Source organism: Raphanus sativus, unplaced genomic scaffold (assembly GCF_000801105.2).
Source record: "Raphanus sativus cultivar WK10039 unplaced genomic scaffold, ASM80110v3 Scaffold0234, whole genome shotgun sequence".
Classification (NCBI taxonomy): Eukaryota; Viridiplantae; Streptophyta; class Magnoliopsida; order Brassicales; family Brassicaceae; genus Raphanus; species Raphanus sativus.
The window spans coordinates 31,943-51,047 of NW_026615554.1; the positions used below are offsets into that span (position 1 = coordinate 31,943).

The following is a 19,105-nucleotide window of genomic DNA, read 5'->3' on the forward strand; positions in this document are numbered from 1 at the left end:
GATTTCCAAATGATGATGATTCTCCCATCAGGGTCTGAAGCATGGTTAGATAAGTAGTTCCAGCCTCGACAAGTTTTTGAAAGAACATGATTGAGTTGCAGTTCTTTGATATGCGTTTCCAAAAGAGCACCAAAATGGGCCTTACTAGCGGCTAACCATTGACAAAAAAGGGGTGTGCTTCGTCGGGTCATTTAGGCCACGAACGTTCCAAAAAAACTCTATATTACTCATAGGGATAAAGGCGCAGACACTCCTTGGTCAAGGAGCGGGCCTTCAAAAGGAGTAGCATGAGATGGAGAAGTTGGGGGCTCTAGAGTCCAATCAGCAGAGGGGCAAGGGCTAGAAAGGGAGGTATCAGAATGGTCAGGATCAAGAGCAGAGAAAGGGTTAGGGGTAGTAATGGATAAAGGAGAAGGTAATAGAGGTCTTTTTCTGATGGATTTATGTTTAAAAGGGCTTTGCCTTCTACTGATTGGGATGTTTGCAGTAAGAGCGACCACAAACTGTGAATCTGAAGGCATAGTTGAAAAGGTAATGGGTGGTGGTGAGGCTGGGGAGGTGGTGGTTGGGGGAAGGATTAGTAAGGGAGTTGGGAAAGCAATAGCGAGGATCATAGAAGTGTCAGACATGATCTCTTGAAGATCAGTTTCAAAATCCGAGGGAGGAGTAGTTATTAAAGATTTATCAGGCTCATGAGAGGTAGTTTGGAGAGGGTGGATTGGAATGGTGGTTAAATCGGGTTTCTGGTTGAGTGATTGGAGGAGGTAATGGAATATCAGGCATGGGGTTTGTGGATTGGGAGGAAGGGCTTGTTGCAGGGGCAGAGGTGTTGTTTATATTGGTGGTTGTTTCTGGTATAATGGGTTGAGTGTTTGAGGCAGGAGGGTTTTGGGTTTGTTCTGGTGGATTTGAGGGAGTATTTTTTAGGTTTTTCAACCCAAGCAAGAGTTGCTGTGAGGCAATCCTTCAGAATATGACTGATTTGATTACAGAAGGAACAAACGGAGGGGGGGGGGGGGGGACCCAAGGATATTCTACTGTCACAGGTATGATCTCTCCAGTTGTTCTTTTAAGCTCAATCAAGGATGGAAGCGGTCTAGTTAGGTTTGCTTCAATCTTGACATGAGCTTTGTTGATGCCTGTCAGGTTTTTGGTGAATTCATCTGTCTCCTTCGGTTCACCAATCAACCCCGCTGCAAAGCTAAGACCTTCTAGACTGCGCAGGTATAGTGGGAGACCTATCAAGTGAGCCCAAAGAGGGATCGATTCCATGTCTGGAGGGGAGATAGTTTGTTTGGAAGCCCAGGGAGGACATGAAACATGGCTGAACCGACATACCAAATCCGTTTCTCAAGCGCTTTGTTTCTAATGAATTCATTGGGGATACGGAGCATGATAGAGCGCTCCTCCTTATTGGGTTGGATGTCTAGGTTCTGACCTTTACCCCACATAAAATTCAAGACACTTTGAATAGAGTAGCCGACAATGAATTCTTTTTGAAGAGCGGCTCCACGATGGAAGACTTCATCGGGAACAATGACTTGGGGAACACCAGATTCAGAATAAGCAATTGGCGCTAGTCTTTTTAGGGAAATGTCAGCTATGTCTTTAGCTTTCTGAACCCAGGGGGTGGAGTTTGATTTGGTTGGGTTGGAGGGGATTGGTTTGTTGGAGGTAGAGGTGTGATGGGATGAAGATTGTGAGGTGGGTATTTAGGGGGATTGATTTGGATCGGTGGTCGGTTTAGGGGGTTTAGTATGGTTTGAAGGAGCAGGTGGCAGTGGGGGATTTCCAGAGGAGGCAATGTTATGGAAAGAGGAGGAAGTTTTCACAAGGGAGCGCAGTGAAATCCTCAAAACTGTTTTGAACAGTAATTTCTGGATTTATTTCTAGATCCATTAGGTCAGGCTGAGCTGAAGGGGAATCAGGGTTTCCGATGGCGTAATCGGTAGTAGAGGAAGACTGAGCAGTGGATTTGCCCTTGCCAGTATCAAGTGAAGCAGTCCCTTGGAGAAGAAGAGCAGTTTGCTTCTTTGACAGAGGCGGGGAGACAGCAGTGCTTTGGAGGGTGGGGAATTGGGAATCGAAAGCAGGGGAGAAGGGGGAAAGAGGGTCAGGGGGATGGTCGGGTGGAAGCTACCACAGAAGTAGCCAGCGGCGGGATCAGGACGGAGACGAGCTCAGGAGAAGACCAGGGGTTCTCTTTCTCTCTCATCTTTTTTTTATTTATTCAACTATCATTTTGACTAAAATAGTAATATTACTCAAGATTTGTTTAATTTATAACTTCTTATACATCGTATGAATATCCTAAATCTACATAGATTCATTTCAGATATCCGGATCATTTTGCAGGCACACATATTTTCTTAACTTTTTCTTCATAAAAACAGAAAAAGTTTTAAGCATGGATTTGATAAGAGTCACAAAAGTCTAATAGGAAAATAACAAACGAATAAAAGGTTGCGGTGGAAGTAGAAAGGCCACCAAATCAACAGCGAGTGTGGATAAAACGTGTTCTCCACCCGCCAATCATATTTCATCAAAAATCTCAATCTCTCCTTTTCCAGTTTCGGACACATCTCTTAAAGATTTCCATTGTGGGAACCGAAATTCGCACTGTCGATTTTTATTAAGTAAATCGAAGGAAAACTAAGTAAACCTAGTTTTCCCTGAAAGCTCGGATTCTCTGCGACAACCAAACGAAATTGATAGAATAAAGCAACGTAGCGGAAAAATTGCACTAAGGCGTTTTATTAAATAGATGATACAATATTCTTCCGAAAAAGGGAAGTAGAGAAACGCTGAAGCGGAAAACGACGGAAATACAAGACAAAACGTTCTAAGTCTTGCTCCGCTAGTCTAAACTCCTAAGTCCTAAGCTAGCAGGAATTCTCTAAGTCCCTAAGTTTCGGATTTTCTCTCTCTTAATGATTTTTGCTCTCCTCTTCTTCCTCTCCCAAAGCTCCTTTATATACTCCTTCTTATGACGGTCTATTCTCCTTTTGGGCCGCAAGGCGGGCTTTTTTTCCATTTTCGTCGGCCTCCATGTTTATCGGGAAACTTGACATTTATCTTCGGAAACTTGACATTTATCCTTCCGGAAATTTAGCATTCATCTTGTTACGTAAAGATAAACGTAAATCGTCGTATCTATCTCAGATAATCGTAAACGGACTGTCCGATTGCGTTTGGTCCCTTTCGGGCCGTCTCTAGGACTTCCGTTGTTTTCTACGATTTTCTTCGGAAGTTCTTCATTCGTTCGTAGAGTTGAGACGAAGTACAAGACTTCTGATGGCCGGGACTGGAACTTGTTGTACCGCGATTGTTGTCCGAAGACCGAGCCAGCACGGGGCTAGCCGCCCGGCGACCACGGCCAGCACGGGCGCTAGCCGCCGGCGGTCACTGCCAGCACGGGGCTAGCCGCCCGGCGACCACGGCCAGCACGGGCGCTAGCCGCCGGCGGCCACGGCCAGCACGGGGCTAGCCGCCCGGCGACCACGGCCAGCACGGGCGCTAGCCGCCGGCGGCCACGGCCAGCACGGGGCTAGCCGCCCGGCGGCCACGGCCAGCACGGGCGCTAGGCGCCGGCGGCCACGGCCAGCGCGGGGGCTAGCCGCCCGGCGGCCACGGCCAGCACGGGCGCTAGCCGCCGGCGGCCACGGCCAGCACGGGGCTAGCCGCCCGGCGGCTACGGCCAAGGCCGGGGTCGGCTGCTCGGTTCCTTCGGTTTACGGGTGTTCGTGTTCGTTTTTCGGAGGGTTTTTCGTATGACAAATAGACTTAGCCGTTGATTTCGAGATAACCGTTTTTGACCCCAACAGTTAGCCCCCCAGCATGCAAGATGCGGGAGCGATTTTGTGTGCGGAAGATTTGAAAATCGAAATTTTCGGCTAGGAATATTTTATTCCGAAAAACTCTACCACCTTTGATTTCTTATAAGTAGCACCCCATCTCCCTCTCATTTTTCACTCACTCTCCTTTTCTCAAATTTCAGAAAATATGGCTTTCTCTCCAAATGAAAAGAAAGATTCTGATGTCGAAATGAGTGAAGCTAACCAAGCCTCGCCGGCGCAGGATGCTCCTGCTCTTACGCAGACATTCGTCGAGGGGTTCAGTTCTTTTCAGGACAAGATGGAGCGACGCCGTGCTGAGATGGAGTCTAGCGTGGCAGGTCCTAGTGCTACTTCCGTTCCGACTTCTGTGGCTCCGACTCTCGGATCCGATGTCGCTTTAACTCCGGATCCCGCGGTTCTGGTTCTTGGACCCGACGTTACTCCAGTCCCGATCTCCACAACTCCAGCCTCTGGATCCGATGTCCCTTTGCCTGCTGGAGAAATTGTCGTTCCGGAGCAAGCACCCGATGTCCAGGCTCGCTCTGAGGGCTCCCCTTTCGTGCCGATAGTGGTTTCGGAGGATGCGGTGGAAGTCATGCCTCCTCCTCCAGAAAAGAAGAGGGAGATCGTCTTGGGACTTCCCGCGTCCAACGCTGTTCCCCATCGAGGGGACGTTCAAGAGCTGGGGCTGCCGGATCAGCGAAGAGGAAAAGGTGTACTAAGAGTGAGGAAGGCGAGGTTTCGGCGAAACTATCGCAACATCGCTCCAAGGTATTTTGAAACCCCCTCTCTTTTGTTGACCCCTTGATTCTCACCTTCTCTCGTGTGATCAGTTTGTGTCGTTGATCGACGGGATGCTTGGCGATTGCGGACTGGAGGTCACACGTTTGTCCAAGGAGCTGGATTCGTCGCGGGAAACTTTGAAGCGCACCGAGGCTGTGCTTCAATCGATTGAGAGCACTCATGCTGCCCAGACGTCGACGCTCGAAGCTAGGATCAGCGATCTCGAGCGTGATCTGGGAAAGACTGTGAGCTCGCTGCTCAAGGCGAAGGAGGAGAAGAAGAGCAAGTCCTCGGAAGTTCGACGTCTTAAAGAGCGGATTCAGCGCTTCGAGGAGATGGGAGCTTGCACTGCGACGGAGCTTGCCGGCCCGTCATCCTCGGTACCCTGGTCCCGAGTTCGGAAATTCCAGAGGTCCAGGATGCTGGAATCGTTGCGGACAAGGGCGGTGAGGAGGTCGGCGAGGGCGATGGCGAGGCTGTTCCTGCTTCGGGTGAGTCGGAGAATGAAGGCGGTGTTCCGGAGGACGCCTAGGTTGATCAATCCCTGAGGGGATTTTTATTTTGATTGTATTTCGGCCGTTGGTTGGCCATTATGTATGATTTCGGGACTGGCCGTTGGTGGCTTTGAATCCCTGCCCTTTTTAGGGCGTTGTATTGAACTCGCGGTATGCGTTTTATAAAATATTTTGCGTTTAGAACTTCTGTTTGTCGAAGTTAGAGGGGCAGGGTGTGAGTTGTCGTCTCATTCCTGCCTCCCTGACGATCACCGTATCCGTAGTTTGTACAAAGCGAGATTTTCCTGCGGTTTACGATTTACGCGAAAATTCGTGGAAACGTATAGACTTGAGTGAAGAGACAAGTTTTGGGATCTCGCGTCGTTGACGCTTTGCCTATGAGATGTTTAAGATACCAGCAAGGCTGGGTTTAGGGCAAGACCTAGGTTTACTCTCAGACTGAGGCTGTGCGATGACAAATCGGCTTTCGTTTTGCCTGTTTGTGATTTTAACCTGATTCGTACCGTTTAAAATCCGCGAAGTGGTATCGGCTTATATGATTTGTATGGGCACGAATCGAGCTACTTCCTTTACGAAGTGCTGAACCAAATTTGGATTTTTGTATAGCGCGCTATGGGATCCTTGTCGGATGTAAAAGAGCCTACCCTTAGGTGGCTTGTCTGTTTAGGACGTTAGAGTTCGTTTGTTGTGATCAGCAACAACGATATGATGCCGTTTAGAAGGCGTATGAAGGTTTTAATCGAAAAACGGATGTTCGGGCACGAAGCGACGTCTCGCAGTGCTTTGAAGTTTGTTTTTCTTATGCCATAAAGGACTATGGGCTTTTAGAAATCGCGGAATGTTTCCGGGCGATAGTTTTATGGTTTGTTTGGTGGATACTGGATCCATTGTTAAGGCCGTTAGGCGAATTGATTGCGGAAAGTTTTCGAAAGTTCAGTTTTTTCGAAAATTGTGGGAGCGTGCGAGTGTACGCACCCCACTCCCCCCCTTTTAAATCGGGGGGATAGCTGAACCCACCGGTTGGCGAGTTGCCTACGTACCTCTTTCGAGGATCAAGCCATCTCGTAGTTCTGTTGTCCACGTTTACGTTCTAGTGGTAGTATTTTTTGAGATGCATCGCATTCCAAGTTCTCGGGATTTTTACGTCTTGCATGTTTGCGATTTGATACGAACCTGGTCGGACGACTTTTATGATTTTGTATGGTCCTTCCCAGTTTCCCCCAGTTTTCCTGCGTTTCGTTCGGCAGTGTTTTGGAAGACTTTTCGCAAGACCAGATCACCCTCTTTGAATCTTCGATGACGTACGTTCGCGTTGTAGTATTTTGCGGCGGCCTGCTGGTAATTTTGAATTCGGATGAGGGCTTGGTCGCGACGCTCGTTGATGAGGTCAAGATTATCCAGCAGCATGGCATTGTTCAGGTCTTCCTGTTCGGGAAGAAATCTCCCCCGTACGCCGGGGAATTCTACCTCCGCCGGAATCATGCATTCTGCTCCGTAAACGAGAGCGAACGGAGTTTCCCCCGTTGCTCGTCTTGGAGTGGTTCGATGAGACCAAAGGACCCCTTCGAGTTCTTCTGGCGTTTATGGTTTCAAGCCTGTCCGTAGCACTGCGGGTATCTGGGAGTAGACTTGTTAAGTCGTATTTTCCATTTTTCGCAGAATGCCTCGAATCGTGTGGAAATAAACTGAGACCCGTTGTCCGTTACGATTTCGTATGGGACACCGTGTCTGGTTATGATGTTTTTCCAGACGAAGTTCTCGACTTGCACGTCTTTGATACTTGCGTAGGATTCTGCTTCCACCCATTTTGAAAAGAAATCTGTGAGGACCAGCAGGAAACGTTTTTGTTTCGATTTGTGTAGCGGTCCGACGATGTCCATCGACCATCGCATGAAAGGGTACGGAGATGAGATGGAAGAGAGGATTTCGGCGGGCTGATGAATTGTCGGGGCGTGCCGCTGACACTTCTCGCATTTCCGAGCGAACTTCTCGCAATCCTTTACCATAGTTGGCCAGTAGAATCCGTGGCGTTTTATTTTTGTTGCGAGAGACCTTCCGCCGGAGTGGTTTCCGCACGATCCGGAATGAACCTCTTCCATGATTTTTCTCGCCTTTTCTCCTTCCGCGCAAGTCATGAGAGGTCCGGAGAATCGCCATTTGTAGATTTCGCCTTCCACGGTTACGTATCGCGCTGCCTGAATTTTTATTTTCCGGGCTGCCCATTTCTCCGCGGGTAGGGTACCATCTACGATGTAGGTTCTGATAGGTTCCAGCCAGGGAGTGTCGCAGCCATAGTCTGTTTGGTCTGCGTCGTCTTCCGGTTGGTCTTCGTTTTCTTCCGCGCCTTCGATCTGTGTTCTGATCAGGTTGGCGATTACCGGCGGTCCGATGCTCGGATGCTCTATGAATTCGACGGGAATTATTCTTTTAAGCCCTGGATCCGAGCTTGAGGCGAGAGCGGCTAAAGCGTCAGCTTGGACGTTTTCCGAGCGGGGAATCCTGGTTAGCGCAAATTGCTGAAAGTCGTGGGCCAAGTCTTGGACGACCTTCAAATATGCGTTCATCCTTTCATCCCTTGCTTCGTATTCTCCGCTGAATTGGTTTGCGACTAACTGAGAGTCGCAGTAAGCGTGAATATTTCGAATCTTCAGCCCATGGGCCAGTCGTAGGCCCGCAATTAGCGCCTCATATTCTGCTTCGTTGTTTGATGCATGAAAATCCAAGCGGAACGATTGCTCGAGGATTTCTCCTGTCGGCGAAGTGAGTCGGATCCCGATTCCGGATCCTTGCTTGGTCGAGGATCCGTCGACATGGAGATCCCATGTTGATCCAGGATCCTCGTTAGTTAAGTCCGTCGCGGGTAATTCTACCAAGAAGTCCGCGAGTACCTGCGATTTCGTGCAGGTTTTTGGACGATATTCGATATCGTACTCGCTTAGTTCAATCGCCCACTTCGCGAGTCTACCAGACTGGCTTGGACTGTGTAGAATCGTCCGTAACGGAAAAGTGGTAAGTACCACGATGGTATGAGATTGGAAATACGGTCTAAGTTTTCTCGCCGAAGTTATGACAGCGAGTGCCAATTTTTCCATTAGCGGATACCGAGTTTCGGCATCTAGTAATGTTTTACTAATGTAGAAGACCGGTTTCTGTTCTCCGAATTCTTCTTGAATCAGGACGCCACTGACTGCTGATGCGGATACTGCGATGTAGAGGAACAAGGACTCTCCGACTACGGGTTTTGCGAGGATAGGAGGGGTGGCCAGATACTGCTTCAGCTGTTGGAAAGCTTTCTCGCAATCCTCTGACCACTCGAACTTTTTGTTCCCCTTCAAGGTTTCGTAGAAAGGGAGACACTTGTCCGTGGAGCGCGAGATGAATCGGTTTAAGGCCGCGACTCGTCCGGTCAGCCTTGGACTTCCCGCTTGGTTCTCGGGGAGGCCATTTCTATCAGTGCGTTGATTTGTTTCGGATTGGCCTCTATTCCGCGGAATGTTACGAGGTACCCGAGAAATTCTCCCGACGCCACAGCGAATCTGCATTTTGCTGGATTGAGTTTCATGTTGTGCTGATTCAATCTCTCAAAGCATTCCTCTAGGTGGACTACGTGGTCGCGTTCGTCAAGAGATTTTACCAACATATCGTCGATATACACCTCCATGGTTTTTCCGAGTTGCTCGGCAAACATCCGATTGACGAGCCGCTGATACGTGGCGCCGGCGTTCTTAAGACCGAAAGGCATTACTTTGTAGCAATAGGTCCCTCGGTCGGTAATGAATGCTGTCTTCTCGCGGTCTTCGGGATTCATCATGATTTGATTGTAACCGGAGAACGCGTCCATGAACGATAGGAGTTTGTTTCCTGCGGTTGCCTCGACCAGACGGTCGATGTGCGGAAGCGGAAAACAATCCTTCGGGCATGCTTTGTTGAGATCAGTAAAGTCGACGCACACTCGCCATTTCCCATTCTTCTTCTTGACGACGACGGGATTGGCGAGCCAGTCGGGATATCTTACTTCTGTTATTGATCCAACTTTGAGGAGTCTTTCGACTTCCTCATTAACCGCAGTTGCCCGTTCGGGGCCTAGCTTTCGCCTCTTTTGTTTTACGGGTTTATGAGTTGGATCGATGTTGAGTTCGTGACATGTTATGTTGATGTCGATTCCCGGCATATCTTCCGCAGCCCAAGCGAACGTGTTAAGGTTCTTCTTGAGACATGCGATGAGTTCTGCTTTCAACGGATCGCGGAGATTGGCTCCAATCTCCACGCACCGCTCTGGGTTAGTCTCGTCGAGGCAGACCGAAATTACTGGTTCGCAAGTGGGCTCACGTTTCCCTTCTAGGGCTTCAGCTCTTTGCGATTGCCAGAAGATTTCTGGAGGGTCCTGCGATGCTGGTTCGTGGGTTGCTTGCTTTTTTGGGTTAGTTTCGGGCTCAGAGTTTTTTCGTTTTAACCCAGCGGCCAACCAGACTTGCGGCGCTTTACGATCTCCTTGTATTGTTTCCACTCCGAAGAGGGTCGGAAATTTGAGGCACATATGGAAAGTCGAGGGGATTGCTCGCATGGAATTTAACCACGGAGTCCCGACGATCGCGTTATATGCTGCTGGACCGTCGACTACCAAAAATTCCACCGTCTTCGTGACGCTCCCGGCTCTGACCGAGAGATCGACCGAGCCGAGGGTCATCGTGATGTTTCCTGAGAGTCCGATTATCGGATTGGGATCGTCCGTGATATTGTTTAGGTCGATTCCCATCCTCTCGAGGGTGTTTTTATATATAATATTTGTCGAGCATCCGGTGTCGACCAATATTCTCGCTACGTCGATGTCCTGGATCGTTAGTCTGATAACGAGGAGTTCGTCGTGAGGTTTGGCTTGACCAGCCGTTGCTCTATCCCCGAATGACACGATGTTGCGGACAGGTGATGTGGCCATGCTGTTGTTACCAATCGTAGGTTTTTGAGTAAGAGAATCCGACCCCCCCTCCTTCTAGCGCCAAACTGTGGGAACCGAAATTCGCACTGTCGATTTTTATTAAGTAAATCGAAGGAAAACTAAGTAAACCTAGTTTTCCCTGAAGGCTCGGATTCTCTGCGACAACCAAACGAAATTGATAGAATAAAGCAACGTAGCGGAAAAATTGCACTAAGGCGTTTTATTAAATAGATGATACAATATCCTTCCGAAAAAAGGAAGTAGAGAAACGCTGAAGCGGAAAACGACGGAAATAAAGGAGACAAAACGTTCTATGTCTTGCTCCGCTAGTCTAAACTCCTAAGTCCTAAGCTAGCAGGAATTCTCTAAGTCCCTAAGTTTCGGATTTGCTCTCTCTCTTAATGATTTGCTCTCCTCTTCTTCCTCTCCCAAAGCTCCTTTATATACTCCTTCTTATGACGGTCTATTCTCCTTTTGGGCCGCAAGCGGGTTTTTTTTCATTTTCGTCGGCCTCCATGTTTATCGGGAAACTTGACATTTATCTTCGGGAAACTTGACATTTATCCTTCCGGAAATTTAGCATTCATCTGTTACGTAAAGATAAACGTAAATCGTCGTATCTATCTCAGATAATCGTAAACGGACTGTCCGATTGCGTTTGGTCCCTTTCGGGCCGTCTCTAAGACTTCCGTTGTTTTCTACGATTTCTTCGGAAGTTCTTCATTCGTTCGTAGAGTTGAGACGAGTGGTGTCTTAAGATAACCATCACTGTTTCGTACGAAGAATTTAAGATCTTCCTTCCCGTTGATATCTTACTTACGAGTTTCCGAAGTGTTTCCGACGGTCTTAGATTGGAGTAAGAACCGGAGTTTCGTACGCGGAATCTCAATGATTCGTCCTGCGAACTTGGGAAAGACTCGAAGTACAGACTTCTGATGGCCGGGGACTGGAACTTGTGTACCGGAGATTGTTGTCCGAAGACCCGAGCCAGCACAAGGCTAGCCGCCCGGCGACCACGGCCAGCACGGGCGCTAGCCGGCGGCGGCCACGGCCAGCACGGGGCTAGCCGCCCGGCGACCACGGCGCACGGGCGCTAGCCGCCGGCGGCCACGGCCAGCACGGGGCTAGCCGCCCGGCTACCACGGCCCACGGGCGCTAGCCGCCGGCGGCCACGGCCAGCACGGGGCTAGCCGCCGGCGGCCACGGCCAGCACGGGCGCTAGCGCCGGCGGCCACGGCCAGCACGGGGGGCTAGCCGCCCGGGGCTACAGCCAGGCCGGGGTCGGCTGCTCGGTTCCTTCGGTTTACGGGTGTTCGTCTTCGTTTTTCGGAGGGTTTTTCGTATGACAAATAGACTTAGCCGTTGATTTCGAGATAACCGTTTTTGACCCCATCCATCCACAAAACCATTTAAACTTTGTACCAAACCGGACCCAAAACTCTTCATATCCTCAATCATATTCTATCAACGATCTCCTTCCCTCTCTTTGCTCGATTCGTCGACGAGGAGATGGAGAATTGGGTTTCCATGGCTGTTTCAAATGCATTCTTGGGTTGCCCAAAAGCTTGAGACTTTATTGAATCACCATTCTCTATTTTTCTCTTCTTCTTCGTGGGTTCCGGTCTCTTCCTAGGGAAAATAGAGTCAAGGGTGGTCTCCATCCATAGAGAACATTGCGAGCTTTCTCCGTCTGATTCGTAACCATCTCTGCTCTCGAACAACTCAAGAACTCTGCACCTGACAGTAAGCTCTCTCTCTCTCTCTCTCTCTCTCTTATTGAGTTTTGAATCTTTTTGTGGATTTAGATATGTAAAAAATGCATTGCTAGTGATTGATGTTGTAGCTCTCTCTCTCTCTTTGATCAGGATATACAAAGGAGAGAAGCAGCTTTGGTGGTGATTGGTCTTAGCATTCAACACAGCTCGTGTTGAGATGCGTGAGAAGCTTGCTATCCCTGAAGCTGAATGGCCACGAGCTATTGGCGAATTGTTCGGTTTGAATCATATCGAAGAGGCTGCTGTGCTCAGTACTTGCAACCATAGGAGATTTATGTTTTAGCTCTTTCTCAGCACCGTGGCGTCAAAGAAGTCACTGAATGGATGTCTAAGGTACTTTATGGATTGTGTCGTTATTTGCTGCTTGGCCATGTTCGTCAGCGACCGATCGCAGCGACCAAACGCTAGCGACCAGCGATTAAGAAAAATTGGACGCTAGAAATTCCAACGGTGGGATCAAAATCGTGCCCGATTAGAATTTCTTTTAAAAAAAACAGTCTCTGGATCGAACGCGCGACCTCCAAACGAACAACTATCAGCGACATTAAGTCGCAGTCGCTGGCCGCTGACGCTCGCGACCAGCAAACGAACAGGGCCTTTTTTCCTTTACACAGATCATAACACCTCTAGTGAGATTGGTCTTTATTTGTAGTAAGTCTTAACATTATCATGTTTCTTTTGTCAGACCAGTGGGATTCCAGTTTCGGAGATATGTCAGCACCGTTTTCTTCTGTACAACAAGGATGCTACGCAGCATATATTCGAAGTCTCAGCTGTCTTTGACTCTCTCGTCCTAAGAGAGAAGGCCAGATCCTTGCGCAGGTGAAACAAGTTGTTAAAGTTGGCCAAGGAGTGAACGGCTTTGGGAGGAACATCAGCAGTCTGTTTAAACACGCCATAACAGTTGGAAAAACATGTCAGAACAGAGACAAACATCGCCGCAGGGGCTGTGTCAGTCAGCTCAGCAGCTGTCGAACCTTGCTCTGATGAAGCTTCCCGAATCTTCGCACGCATCCGCTAGATGTTGATCATCGGCGCATGGAAGATGGGGAAGCTTGTGATAAAGCATTTGGTAGCCAAAGGTTGCAACAAAATGGTGGTCGTCAACAGAAGTGAGGAGAGAGTACAGCTATACGTGATGAGATTCTTGGCATTGAGATTTTGTATCGACCTCTTGATGAGATGCTAGCTTCTGCTGCTGAAGCGGATGTTGTGTCACCAGCACAGCCTCTGAACACCACTGTTATTGAAAGGAGCACGGTGGGACTCTCCCTCCTGCTTCTCCAGAGATTGGAGGAGTGAGACTTTTCGTTGACATCTCTGTTCCAAGAATTAACTCAACAGACACCAAATCAGTTCAACTAAAACTATACACCACATAAAGAAATTTAACAATTTTCCAACTTTATTATGTAGGTATTGATGATGAAGGCCAAGATGTGGAAGAAAATCAGTGAGTTGAGCGTAACACAAATGAGCAAAGATAAGCAACTCTGAACAATAACCAAAACCTTACCTTTACAGATATATTACACCACTAAAGAACACAATCATACACAGACGAAGGAGAAAAATCAGACACTTTTCCGACTAACACAAGGGCGGTAAACTTCACGAAGAACACTTCACTTACGTCTCATATTGATTTGGGCTTCCAGGCCTGCCGTCGATCAAATCAAAATAGTTAGTTTCTAGGAATAATATAACTTCCTTGTGAGTGCGTAGATGCCCAAACAAACTCATATTCTCACTTATGCAGAATGCGACAGCATTTTAAAAAAATTCAATATCTTATTTTTTTTTTATTTTGACGACGAAACGGCTATTCTATTACTCAAACTTGAGGTGGTCTGGGTAGCCAGACCGGAATAGAACAACCAACAAAAAGTAACTTCCTATGGAGGATCTAGCTGTCTTAGCTAAAAAGTCTGAAATCTGATTACGCGCTCTCGGAACATAAGCAATCTTGAAATCCGGGAAGCATATGAGCAATGTCTCTATCCTCTCTAATTCCGTAGCAAAACTTGGCCAAGCATGAGGTTCCTTGATCATTGCAATCAATTCTTTGCAGTCTGTCCCGAAGTTCTGACATGTTGAATGCTGAAGCAATATTCCATCGCCCATCGCAGTGCTTCCACTTCTGAGTGCAGAGCTGATTCTCTTCTGGGGAGTTCTGTGAACCCATGAGTTGCGTCTTTCCCCACTGTCTAACCAAACCCATCCTGATAGAACCCAAGATCGAGCACCGTCCTGCTTGTTTCATGGACATGGCCCAAGGTTGCGCTCTTGTCGTCCAGCTCGACCAACCGAGGTTTTCTCATCAGATTATGCCAATTCTCTTATCATCTATGCAATCTTGGATGAGCTGAATACTCAAGTGAGCTGGACTAACACTCACCCGGACGAGCTGAGCAAGTTGGTTCGATCTTCCGAGCTGATTCGACCATCAAACCACCCGAGAAGCAACACGACATACAATCATTGTTCGAAGCATATCTTCTAAACCATGGATGTTTCTTCGCTTGAAACCACTTGGAGAATGAAGCTCAACTCAATTATGGAACTCCTCGAAGAAAAGTCAGATCAAACGGACGTTCAGATGAGAGAGTCAAATCAGGTGATGTTCAGTTTCTCGCGCAATTCAGACATGTGTGGATCGTCCCGCGTGTGTCCATATCCTTCCAGCATGGTGTGCACGACCTGATCAATACTGTATGAATCTGGACATCTTCATGAACCTGGACAGTCCAATGAATCTCTCCAAGTCTTCATCAATTTCCGAGCTTTGACTAGTCTTCTCTTGTTTTCCCACAACTTTGACTAGATCTAGTCAAATATCTATTTTCTATGTAATGTTTTTCCGCCGCTTTTCTTTTTTCTCTCTTTGACTCAAAGTAGTATAAGTATGTAAACTCTTTGATCAATCAATCACACCGATTTTCCTTTCTTTTGAGATTTTCTCTCTTTGATCTTGGTTGAACATTTCTTAGTTTCTTGGTGAGGTTATCTCCAAGTCTCGATCCTTCCTTTGTTGGACCGGTGCGTCACATCCGGCAACAACTGAAGTCTGGTAGTATCATTGGGCCTTTCCCGCATCCATTGTGTCACCATTCATCCCACCAGTTCTTTATCCTTCCGGATCAGAGTCCATATCATCCGTACCGGTAGAGTGATCCGTATTTTGGTTCTATCAAGTGGTATCAGAGCCACTCTTCCGGTAACTCTTTTTCCCATCCATCTTTCTCATCTCTCAATTCTTCTAAACACTTCTTCATCTATCTATCTTGAACCCGGGCACCTCATTACCCCAATAAAAAAAATAAGATCTAAGTTTATGCAGTAAAAAAAAAAAGATTATATAAAAAAAAAAAGTTTTCAAAAGTTTGTTGTTTGTGGTGTGGTGGTGGAAGAGTAAGCCTGCTGGCCGAAGAGAAATCCGGCCTTTGAGGTGGTTAAGGCGGGTTCCCCTTTAAATCTCTTATCTTTCTATCTTAAACACTTTGATCTTGCTTGGATTTGCCCATTGGGATTCCTTGATCTGTTCTCTTAGAACATTGAGAAGAAACTTGTGTGATCACCATAAAATCTGAGAGAAAATACTTGAGTGGGTGAGATTAAACACTTGAGAGAGTGATGAATTTTATCTACTAACTTTTGTGTTGAGATTTTCAGGTTAAAATGTTTGGTCTTCACAGGAGAAGTAGCAAGGAGAAACCCCCACGACATTCTGCCTCTCAAACTCCATTTAGATATTCTTTGAATAAATTTGATGAGTTTGTTAGTGTGCAGGAAAAGCCAAACAAGAGGAGCAAAGAGCATGTCAAGTCGTCCAAAGGTGAATCTGATCCAAAGAGGCGATCCTTTCAGTTTGATATCCAAGAGATCTGTGATGACTTTGAGAAGGGATTGATGAAAGCTCTCTAGTATGTCAGCAAGAGCCACAAGAAGAGCACATCCACATGTGCACCAGTAGCTGAGCCATCCTTGTTCATCAACAAGAAACCCAAAGGTAAATCTGAAACCCATGTTGAGGAGTTTAAAGATTTTTTAGATTCTTTACCTACCTTTGATGAATATGATGAAGAGTTGATTGAAAGCTTGATAATTTGTGAAAAAGATTATGATCTTCCTTCTCTTGAAACTGAGTTTATGAATGATAATGAACAGACTATTGCTGAACTAACCTTTTTGCAACCGGAGCATCCAAGTAGTCTTGTTTTGTCTCCACAGGTTTTTGAGGAAGAGCCATTGGACTATCCACATCAAGGGCCACGTCTTGACTCTGGTGAACCCTTGGATGAAGATCTAGGTCCTATCTTTGATGAGGAGGACGAACCTGGTCCAGTCTTTGATGAGGAAGCAACAAGCATCACATCCATAGCTATGGAGAGTAATCTATGCTTTGATCCCGGCACATCTCCTCCCCCTTTGTCTCCTGATCTTCAAAAGCACTGTGAGAACTCTGATTTGTTTAATTCTCTGCCTGACATGTTTGTCAAGATTAGTTCTCATGATGTAACTCGTTTTGGTCTTGAAAAGATGAAAGAATTTTGTGTTTCGAAATCTGTTTTTTGAAAACATGATTAGTTCTTTTAAAATCTTTAAACCTGATGAACTTCTTGATCATAAATGTTTTCAAAATGATAAAGGCATCAACTCTGAAATTATCTTGACCTTTGATCAGTTCTTGACACATAGCAAATGTTTTGATCATTTAGAAGAAACTCTTGAGCTTGATTTGCAGCCGCCTGATTTCTATGCTAGAAAACCGTTTGATTCATTTGTTTTCGAAGGCATTGGCTTTGATCTGAGTTCTTCTAGACATACACTGATCATTGATGAATTGTGTGGAACTTCTTATGCCTTGGACGGAATTTTGATTAAGAAGTTGCTGGAACAGAAATCACTTGAAACTAAATCTGAAACTGATTTTTGTGAACTTGATTTTTGTGATTTTGTTTTGCAGCCTGATATTTTGTGTTTTGAAACTGATAAAACTTGGCATCTTTTGAGATCATCTCGTGATCATTGTGTTGTTTTGAGCTTTGATGATATTTTGATTTACAACACATTCTTTGATAAATCTCTTAAGTCTTTGATAAATATTTCTCAATCTGAACTTAAGCTTGTGTGTTCAGATGTTGAGCAGGATATGCACGTTCTGAAAATGTCTAATATTGTTGCATGTCTTGAGAAAAATTTGGTCTGTAATATCTACTTTGATGAGCACCTTGAAAGGCTTAGATATGTGCTACTTGTTCTTGGAAAAGATATTTTGATGTTTGATTTGAACAAGTATCTCTCTTGCACATTTGATCCTGGTCTTTTAATGTTTGTTTTGAGTATCCAGGAAATACAGGTTCTACCTCTGAGGAGTGAAAGCATTGATCGTATCCAACAGCCTGAGAATTGGAACTGCAATGTTCAAACCGGTTACCTTGGAGATGCCAGCGACATAGGTTCAGTCCAAAGCGAATATCTCGGCATCCAGAAGGTCTTTCAACTTGACTCCAATTTTCCTAGAAAGCCAACTCCGCAAGGATTCACTGAGGCTTGGAATCACTTGCAAATCTTCACGGAGGAAGGAGTTATGAATTTTTCAAACAGGCGGTTTTTCAATCCATCTATCTGCGAGTACCCAGCTTTTGAAGCAGATTCAAGCCTTGTGAAGAAGCGGCCTGAGCCAAAGCCGATCATAGGATTCAAGATGAATCTCTCCTCATTCCAGAAAGCTCAATATCAGGAAATATGGCCACGAAATCATGAAGTTATGATCAATTCTCCAAAACCGGTCAAACCTGCTCTACACTTGCTTCAATGGGAAGCTAGCCGATCCAATCAGCTTCAAACCCGACCTTGGCGACCAGGAGATCAATTTACACAGTCAGTTCTGTCCCAAACCTTTCTCAGAAATGTCTTGGAAGCTAAGTGTTCACTTTCTTCTTTTTATTCTAATATGGTGATTGAAAATAAACAGTCTTGTGATGAAGTTAACCATCTGGAGCCGGTACAGCCGAGTAGTCTTGTTTCTTTGTCCCAGGAACTGAAGCTGTTGGAGCAATCTGCCAGCACTGAGACAAAGATGGAAGCAAGCAGAGGAGGAGGACTCAACACTTGTGTTCTTAGAACATGGAACTGGAAATACTTGAGGAAAGCAAGTGCAAAACTCCAAGGAAGTTTCTCTCCAAATTTTTCCTTCATTAAAATTTTCATGTTTTTAGAATTCTTTTTGTCTAATTTGTTTTCTTTTGATTCAGGTAAAATGGATTTGAGGACAAATCCTTTTGAAGAGGGAGAGTATGATAGAACCAAGATCGAGCACTGTCCTGCTTGGTTCATGGACATGGCCCAAGGTGGCGCTCTTGTCGTCCAGCTCGACCCAACCGAGGTTTTTCTCATCAGATTATGCCAATTCTCTTATCATCTATGCAATCTTGGATGAGCTGAATACTCAAGTGACGCTGGGACTAACACTCACACCCGGACGAGCTGAGCAAGTTGGTTCGATCTTCCGAGCTGTTTCGACCATCAAACCACCCGAGAAGCAACACAGACATACAATCATTGTTCGAAGCATATCTTCTAAACCATGATGTTTCTTCGCTTGAAACCACTTGGAGAATAAGCTAAACTGAATTATGGAACTCCTCGAAGAAATATCAGATCAAACGGAGTTCAGATGAGAGAGTTATGCCATGTACAAATCAGGTGATGTTCAGTTCTCGCGAATTCGGACATGTGTGGATTGTCCGCGTGTGTCCATATCCTTCCCAGCATGGTGTGCACGAACCTGATCAATACTGCATGAATCTGGACATCTTCATGAACCTGGACATTCCAATGAATCTCTCCAAGTCTTCATCAATTTCCGAGCTTTTGACTAGTCTTCTCTTGTTTTCCACACTTTGACTAGATCTAGTCAAATATCTATTTTCTATGTAATGTTTTTCCGCGCTTTTCTTTATTTCTCTCTTTGACTCAAAGTAGTATAAGTATGTAAACTCTTTGATCATCAATCACAATCGATTTTTCCTTTCCTTTTGAGATTTTCTCTCTTTGTTCTTGGTTGAACATTTCTTAGTTTCTTGGTGAGGTACTCTCCAAGTCTCGATCCTTCCTTTGTTGGACCGGTGCGTCACATCCGGCAACAACTGTAGTCTGGTAGTATCATTGGGCCTTTCCGCATCTCATTGTGTCACCATTCATCCCACCATTTCTCTATCCTTCCGGATCAGAGTCCATATCATCCGTACCGGTAGA

At 46.2% G+C, this 19,105-nt stretch overlaps 1 pseudogene; it reads left to right on the top strand.

Annotated features, from left to right (window-relative positions):
• The first annotated feature begins 781 nt into the window (after positions 1–781).
• Positions 782–14,305, top strand: LOC108834274 (glutamyl-tRNA reductase 1, chloroplastic-like; annotated as a pseudogene).
• Positions 14,306–19,105: the final 4,800 nt, after the last annotated feature.